Here is a 7722-nt window from a genome sequence, read left to right on the forward strand (position 1 = left end):
TGGGTGTCCCAGATGTTCATGGGAAGCGGTAAAATTTGCTCATGGTTGGAGGTAGTGCCTTTTAACTCTTGCTAGTGCTGGGGGTCAGGTGGCTTATTCTTTACATCTCCTGAGGCATTCCCAAGAAGCACACATGCTAACATGGATAGAGAAGCCAGCATGAGGCACAGTACTGTAGCCCAGGCACTCCACAGGACAAAAGTGTAGGATGAACAAGAACCATTTCCTTAAGTTTCTTAGTGAATAGGAACCCTCTGGATATTCTTTACGGTGATAGCGATTCATAGGTGCAGAGCATTTGGAACACATGTCAAAATATGTGATTCTGCTTGACATAGTCTTCAGTCATCTCACCAGAGACTTGAATTAAAGATACCTTCAAATCTTATTCCATATAGAAACTGAAACTGGGGAATCTTCTCGACTGGTGGAGTCAGGTTTTGAGAGCAAGAATGGCAAAAACCATGTAAGTTGCTCTCATTTATAAATGCTGTTTTAATGAATCTTATTTCTGGTGGAGTAGGCTGCAAGCAATGACTGAGCAGAGCAAGGTGGGGGAGGAAGATGGGGAGAGGAGAGACTTCCGCCCGCGTGTTTCTTTTAGCATGTTGGTATTGGATAAGAGATACCTAAATGCGTAGAACTGTTCCCCTGACCTTGAGGAGCTGATAATTAGCTAGGGAGGTAGGAGGTGTATAGGTTGTAAAGTAAAACAAGTGTAGCATACAGATGTCAATTATTCTCAGAACTTACTCAGGGAAACATTCAGGTCTTGCTTTTCAAACAAACAAAAAAAAAATCACTGTCCTGGCATTTTAGCTCTATTAGCAGGACTTAGAGCATCTACCATTATCTAGATAGTTCAGTTTGAGCTCCTGATAACAGGAAGCCTGCTTTTAATTGCTTTTGCTGTCATTTTGGTCCAGGTTTTTCTCTTTTCCCTCTTTCAGCTTTCTGGAAAACAGAGAGCTGCCAGGTAGCCATTCGTAGCACAGCTGTGCCCATGTTGAGGAACGTTAATTATTATTTCCCTCGTTCTGCACTGAACCCACAACAAATTCATCTTCTTAAGAAAAAGTGAGTGTTCTGGGTTCTGGGTTTCCCTTTCAAGAGGTTGAGCATGTAGAGGGACCTGATGTTGGAGAGAATTCCTCACCCTCTGCCTTCCTTTAGTGGACCTGCTGGAAGCTTCCCCTGCTGTCTTGGAATGGAGTTAAGGAAACCCCTTTCCTCTTTTTGGATCAACACAGTATGACGGCTAAGGGCTTGGGCTCAGACTCAGCCTGCCTGGATTTGAATTCAGTTTCCACCATTTCTTACCTGTGTTGTGCTGGGAAATAAACTCTGGGCTTCAATGCAGCAGACCACCAAATAAGAACGTTAGTTTCTCTCCCTAGGGTTGCTGTAAGCATTAAATGAGATAATGTATACAAACTAGCAAAATTCACGTCAATATTCCATAAAGTGATCTGTCCCAGTTATTATCATTGCAGAATATATTGCTACTTGATATGATAACTGATAACTCAAAATGTACGTAGAATTTAAGTTTCAATTCTGAGGATTTTCTAGGATTCTTCCTGGCATCTACATGGTATCCTATGGAGCCAGTCCGGGACAAGCTTTTTTCCCCCCCAAAACTCAATAAGAAATGATGCTGCTTTGCAGACAGGATATATTAATTTTCTCCTGTGTTTATTTACATGGTTTATAGGGCATTAATCGTAAAAAGAAAAAGTTTTCTTAACTTTTCATGCACAGCAGATATAGACCAAACCCAGTTAAAATAGAAAAAAAGCCTTCAATGTTTTCTTTTGAAAAAGATAGCTGCTAGAATTTAAAAAGCTTGTTCTTATTAACTATGCATACCTAAAACCATAAGGACATGTAAAAATATAAACCTTTTTTCCCCAAATCCCAGCCCTCAGTTCTTTAAAAAAATATTTGTGCCCAGAGAATCAGCATTACCAGAAGGCAATATTTATAGAAGTGATAAGTCAGCCAGCCCAGCTGTCATTAACACTTATCATATCATCTGAGCATAACTTTCCTTAGAGCACCTGGAAGTGAGGAGAATTATAATTACATAAATATAATTAACTATATATTTTAAAGTGTGCATATGCCTGCATGTGTTGGAGCCCTTTAATGTTGTTTGGCACAACTTGGAGTTCAGAACTCAAACTTCTGAGGACCCTTGCCACTAAGGTTAATGCCGGTTAAAGTTATGCAGGATGAGCAACAGAACAAATAGCATTTTACCAGAGTCCACTTTTTATCAGATGGTGGCATTTAAAAGTTTATGGCTGAAGACAGGATGGAGACCGATACAAACAGCTGTGGCCAAGAGCAACGACTGTCCAGTTTTGCCTCAACATCAAGCTCTACAAACTTCCAATCCAGCTTTCTACCTGATTCCAAGAGGCCCCTGATGCTATTACCATAAAATTCACATCCCTATTCTAGCTTATTCCTTGGTTCTTGCCTTGTCTGGCCCTGTGATCAACACTATCTTTACCACACTCCGTTGGTGTTGGAGGCCTTTCACACTTGATCTATTGGCATTTGCTCTTTTACAACCGTGGGCCTCCCTGAGTCACCTACCAGAAATGTGCCAAGTCTCTACTGACAGTAGCTGCCAATATGGAAACTGAGACCTAGGACATTTTTCTTGATTTCCTACTCATCCACCGCCATTCAGATTGGTTCTGGGTCATGTATACTTTTTGGTAGCCTCTGTATCCTCAGAAGAAATAGGGATATAAAACTGGAGTACCACAGAATGATTATTTGAATGAAAGTAAATGGGATAATTCATATAAAATCCATAACACAGAGCTAGGAACAAGGAAAAAGTTCCTCAAAGAGGGTGTAGTAGGTTTTAGAATAGTACCATTGGTTGTTTCTGCTTTAATGGCATGAGGTTGGCAAAAAAGCAAATATATGCGACAGCTATTGTCTTAGGCTTGTTCCAGCAGAAGAACTGTTGCTTAATTGTTGTGAGAAAGTTGAATCACACCACATAGCCTGCTTTCACTTCATTTTCCTGTAAAATCAGTTCTTATTTGTCCTTATAGACTTTCACATATTTGCTTTTATCTCATTGAAGTCTAGCCAAAAAAAAACAGTGGGATTTACTTGCCTATTGCTGTAGGCTACATGTTTGTGTTTCCACAAAATTCATATGTTGAAATCCGAATCCCCAGTGTGATGGCAGTAGGACGTGGGGCCTTTGGGATGTAATTAGGTCATGAGGGTGGAGCCCTCAAGAATGGAATTTAGCACCACAAGAGACACAAGAGCATGCTTTCTGCCATGTGAGGATATAACCCAAAGTGGCCATCTGCAAACCTGGAAGCCAGCCCTCACTTGACATGGGGTCGACCAGCATTTTCGTCTTGTACATTCCACTTCTATTTCCATTTCTTTTCCATTTCTAGGACCTTGGGAAATAAATGTTTATTCTTTAAACCACCCAGGTCTGTGGTATCCTGTTATAGCAGCCTAAAATGATTAAGACACATATTTTGATTCTAAAGCATGTTTCTCAAATTTGCATATGCATATGATCACCTTGGGTCTAGTGGAGATGAAGGTTCTGATTCATCAGATCATGGGGGTGAGGCCTATATCTCTAACAAGCCCTTCTCCCCTATCTACAAGATGCTGCTGATGTGTGGATTGCACTTTGAGTAGCAAAGTTCTAGAAGATTCTATATCATTCTGGTATATGACAAGTGGGGCAAATGATATATAAAATATCCCTGTTATGTTGGGAAATTTAAACATAGGCAAATGTCTTTGAGCACCTAATCTTTACTTTAGGAAGTAAGAGCCGTAAGGTTCAAAGAATACTTTATATTAAAAAAAAAGAGAGTGAATATCCTTTATCTTATTTCTTTCGAGTCAAGTTTTGAATATTATTGAGAAATGGTTCTATGGTATATTCAAAATTCAGATGAAGTCAGATGTGATTTCTTTAAGCACCATTTTAGGATTTAGATAATGGCCAGGATTAATATTGTTCTTTTTGACTTTGGGGAAAGAAACAGAATGAGCCCATCGACAGTGAGCCCTTCCTAATGTCACAGGAATAAATCACATATAAATTCCAGAAGTTCCAACTTATTAACTGAAATGGAGATTGATAAACTGCTTTGTACAGGTAGCTCTGTTCAGAAGAATAATCAGGTTGCACATGGGCCCCGCAAAAGAGCTAAAGATGATTTTCAGCAGGTTCAATATGGTGTAGCATGCTTTGCCAAGCTTTTCCTTCACTGACTGAAAGCAAAGATTGCCAAAGAATGCTTAATTCTATGCCTCTGGTCCTTTCCTACTTATGCCATCAAAAATATCTGTTTGCAGTAGCTATATCCTGGAATAGTAAAGTTTGAACCGACATCAACTTTTTTGCTGAATATAAACCCAAATTCAAATACAATGATTGTTACTATTTTCATTTTTTAAAAATTTTTTAATGTTTATTTTTGAGAGAGAGAGAGAAAGAGAGAGAGAGAGGCAGAATGTGAGTGGGGGAGGGGCAGAGAGAAAGGGATACACAGAATACGAAGCAAGCTCCAAACTCTGAGCTGCCAGCACGGAGCCTGAGACGTGGGGCCTGAAGCCACAAACTCTGAGATCATGACCTGAACCAAAGTTGGATGCTCAACCGAGTGGGCCACCCAGGTGCCCCTGTTAGTATTTTCTTCATATGAAGAATGAGATGTTTAAAAAGGTTAGATGTTGGGGTACCTGGGTGGCTCAGTCAGTTAAGCATCCGACTTCAGCTCAGGTCATGATCTCATCATTCGTGAGTTCGAGTCCCACATTGGGTTCTCTGCTGTCAGCGCAGAGCTGACTTCAGATCCTCTGTCTCCCTCTCTCTCTCTCTGCCCCTTCCGCACTCAAGCTCCCCCCCCCCCTCTCAGAAATAAAATAAACTTTAAAAAATTTTAAAAATAAAGGTTAGATGTTTTTCTAAGTATATTGGCTCCAGTCGTCCTTGGAAATGGAGTGTGTTAGACCCTCAAAATGTTTGCAATTTCCTCTGTGGGGCTGGAGGTATGGGGTAGACGAGCTAATCCTTCTTGAGCCCTGAATTACCTTCCCTTGTCACCTTTGCCTCTTCTGCTTTCACCATTCTGCCCCTCTGTACCCCCAGGGTCAGCAAACAGCCTGTCCACATCTGCAGGTATTTGGAGATTTGACAACCCAGATGTGGAAATCCATGGCAACCACTTAGCATGGGGGCTGATTTTGTGCTTCTGCTGACCATAGCAAGTTTCCTCAGTGACTCTGATGCTAATGCATGCTCTGTACATATAGAAAGAGACAGGACTGCGTGAGGAAATCTGCGTGTGATGTAGAAAAATGGAGAGAGATTAGCCAACTATATCATCTCTTTTCTTATCTTGAGATGAGGCAGGGATGCCTCTGTCAGGCAGCGGAGATCACAGAGATGGATATATTTGTCTTTTGATCTCAGAGAACAAAACCAATGTTTCTGTTTTTGCACAGCTTCTGGTATGATAAGGAGAAGAATCTATCTGTGTATTTGGGAATGGGGTGGGCCCTGAATAGCTGATGGCCCTTTATCTTGCCTTCCAATTGTTAACAGTAATTTCTTCTCGGTTTGTTAAATTAAAAACGTGGTGAAAAGTGAAAAGTGGGGGCTCGATATGCTTATTGAAATGGCATTCATTCCTTCTTAATGAATAATTAAATTTCATATCATATTATCATATTTATAGAGTGGGCCTTTACATCTGAGGAAAGGGAATAAAAGATTATAACCAGGGCAAGGCAGTCTCGCTACCTTTCCCCAAAGATTACCATGTTGGTCAGAGAAAATTCTATTGTATAATAATGCAAGAGGACACCATCTCTATTTATTTGGCTCTGCCCAGATCCTGCACTGACAATAATTTTTAGCTGAGTCTACCCCTGTGCAATGAAAAGTGTTTTGAGCTTTGAGACGAAATGCTCTGTCATTCAGCCGGCTTGGAGAGCAGGTGAATTGGGGAAAATTGAAGAATGGCAAGAAAAATTATTGTCTTTTCCTTCACAATATAGGAGATAAGAATATTCCACGTAGGGATAATGGAAAACCTAAATTCAGTGGTCCAAAGGCCAAATAGTGTTCTTGACTCATTTATTATGTTTGTTCATTCATTCATCACTCCTTCTTTCAAAATGTACTTATTTAATGCTCTTTTTGTGTCAGATACTGTGCTAGGGATACAGAGGAAAATAAGACAGGTGTTGTTTACTAAATGAGCTCACACTCTGGTAAGAGAGGAGACTGCCATATTAAGAAATAACAATACAATTCTGTATTATATGTATAGCATCTTGAAGTAGCTACCAGGTACATAGTGGAAGAGAAGAGAAAACGGTGTTTTTTCTGCCTGTGAAAGTGTGCTGTAAGGAGGTGACAGAGGTCACGATGTGCGATGTGGGTCTTGAAGAATGTGTAAGGATATGAAATTTAGAAATTAAAACTATTTGTATCCTGTGAATCAGCAATTTACTTCTTATATACTTAGGATAACATCTTAAGGAAAGAACCAGGCTATTACAACAATGTATAAGAACAAAAATGCAATTTTCAACAATATAGCATTGAGTAAATAAATTATAGTGCACCCACATTGTGGAATATTAATGTAGCTGTTAAAAATCATGTCCTAGAAGATTGGAGAAAATGTTCATTATATTGTTGAATGAAAAAAAAGTGAGCTTTAAGTTTGTACATTTTATTTCCAAGTGTGTGTGTGTAATTGTGTATATACACAGACATATGTATGCATGTATGTATATAAACATACATATAAGAAGAAAGATATACTCCAAAATGCTAGCTCTCATTGTCTTCATTTTATTCCCAGCCTTGTGGAGATATAATTGCCACATAGCATCGTGTAAGTTTAATGTGTATAGTGCGTTGACGTGATGCACTTACGTGTTGTGAAAGGACTGCCCTGGTAGCGTTGGTTAATACCTCAATTATCTCACGTAATTACCGATTCTTTTTTGTGGTGAGAATATTTAAGATCGACTCCCCTAGCAACTTGCAAGTACACAATACAGTATTACGAACTCTAGTCACCATGCTGTAATCAGATTCCCAGAATCTATTAATCTTATTCCTGGAAGTTTGTATCCTTTGACCAGCACCTCCCTGTTCCCCCACCCTCAGCCCCTGCCAACCACCATTCTGCTCTGTTTCAATGAGTTCGGCTTTGTTTGATTCCACATATAAATGAGATCATGCAGTATTTGTTTTTCTCTGTCTGACTTAGGTATTCAATAATCTTTTTAAAATCAATAAAGTTTTTCATCACCCACTTTCCTCCAAGGGCAAAATTCCTTGAGGAATTTTGATTATGCTCTTTATTTTCTATGAAAGAATAACAACCTGATCTCTAGTGAGAATACAAACACAGAAAACTGCCCTTCCAGATACAGCAACTTCCAAGTATTACCAAAGGTATGGTGAGGGAAGTGATGTTTGAAGGACATATAGGCCAGTCATTTCTCTACCTTTTCTCTGCTCTCTCCTTGGATCCGGACAGCCTCCAGATCCAGAGGACAAAATGCTGGCCTCTTGGACCACTGTTTCCACCCAATAGGGCATCAGTGCTCTCTCTTTGGGTTCACGGAGTGATCCTCTAGGAAAACATGAAACCTGTCACATTTCTTACAGAAATATTTTGAGAATAC

Source organism: Lynx canadensis, chromosome C2 (genome assembly GCF_007474595.2).
Source record: "Lynx canadensis isolate LIC74 chromosome C2, mLynCan4.pri.v2, whole genome shotgun sequence".
Classification (NCBI taxonomy): Eukaryota; Metazoa; Chordata; class Mammalia; order Carnivora; family Felidae; genus Lynx; species Lynx canadensis.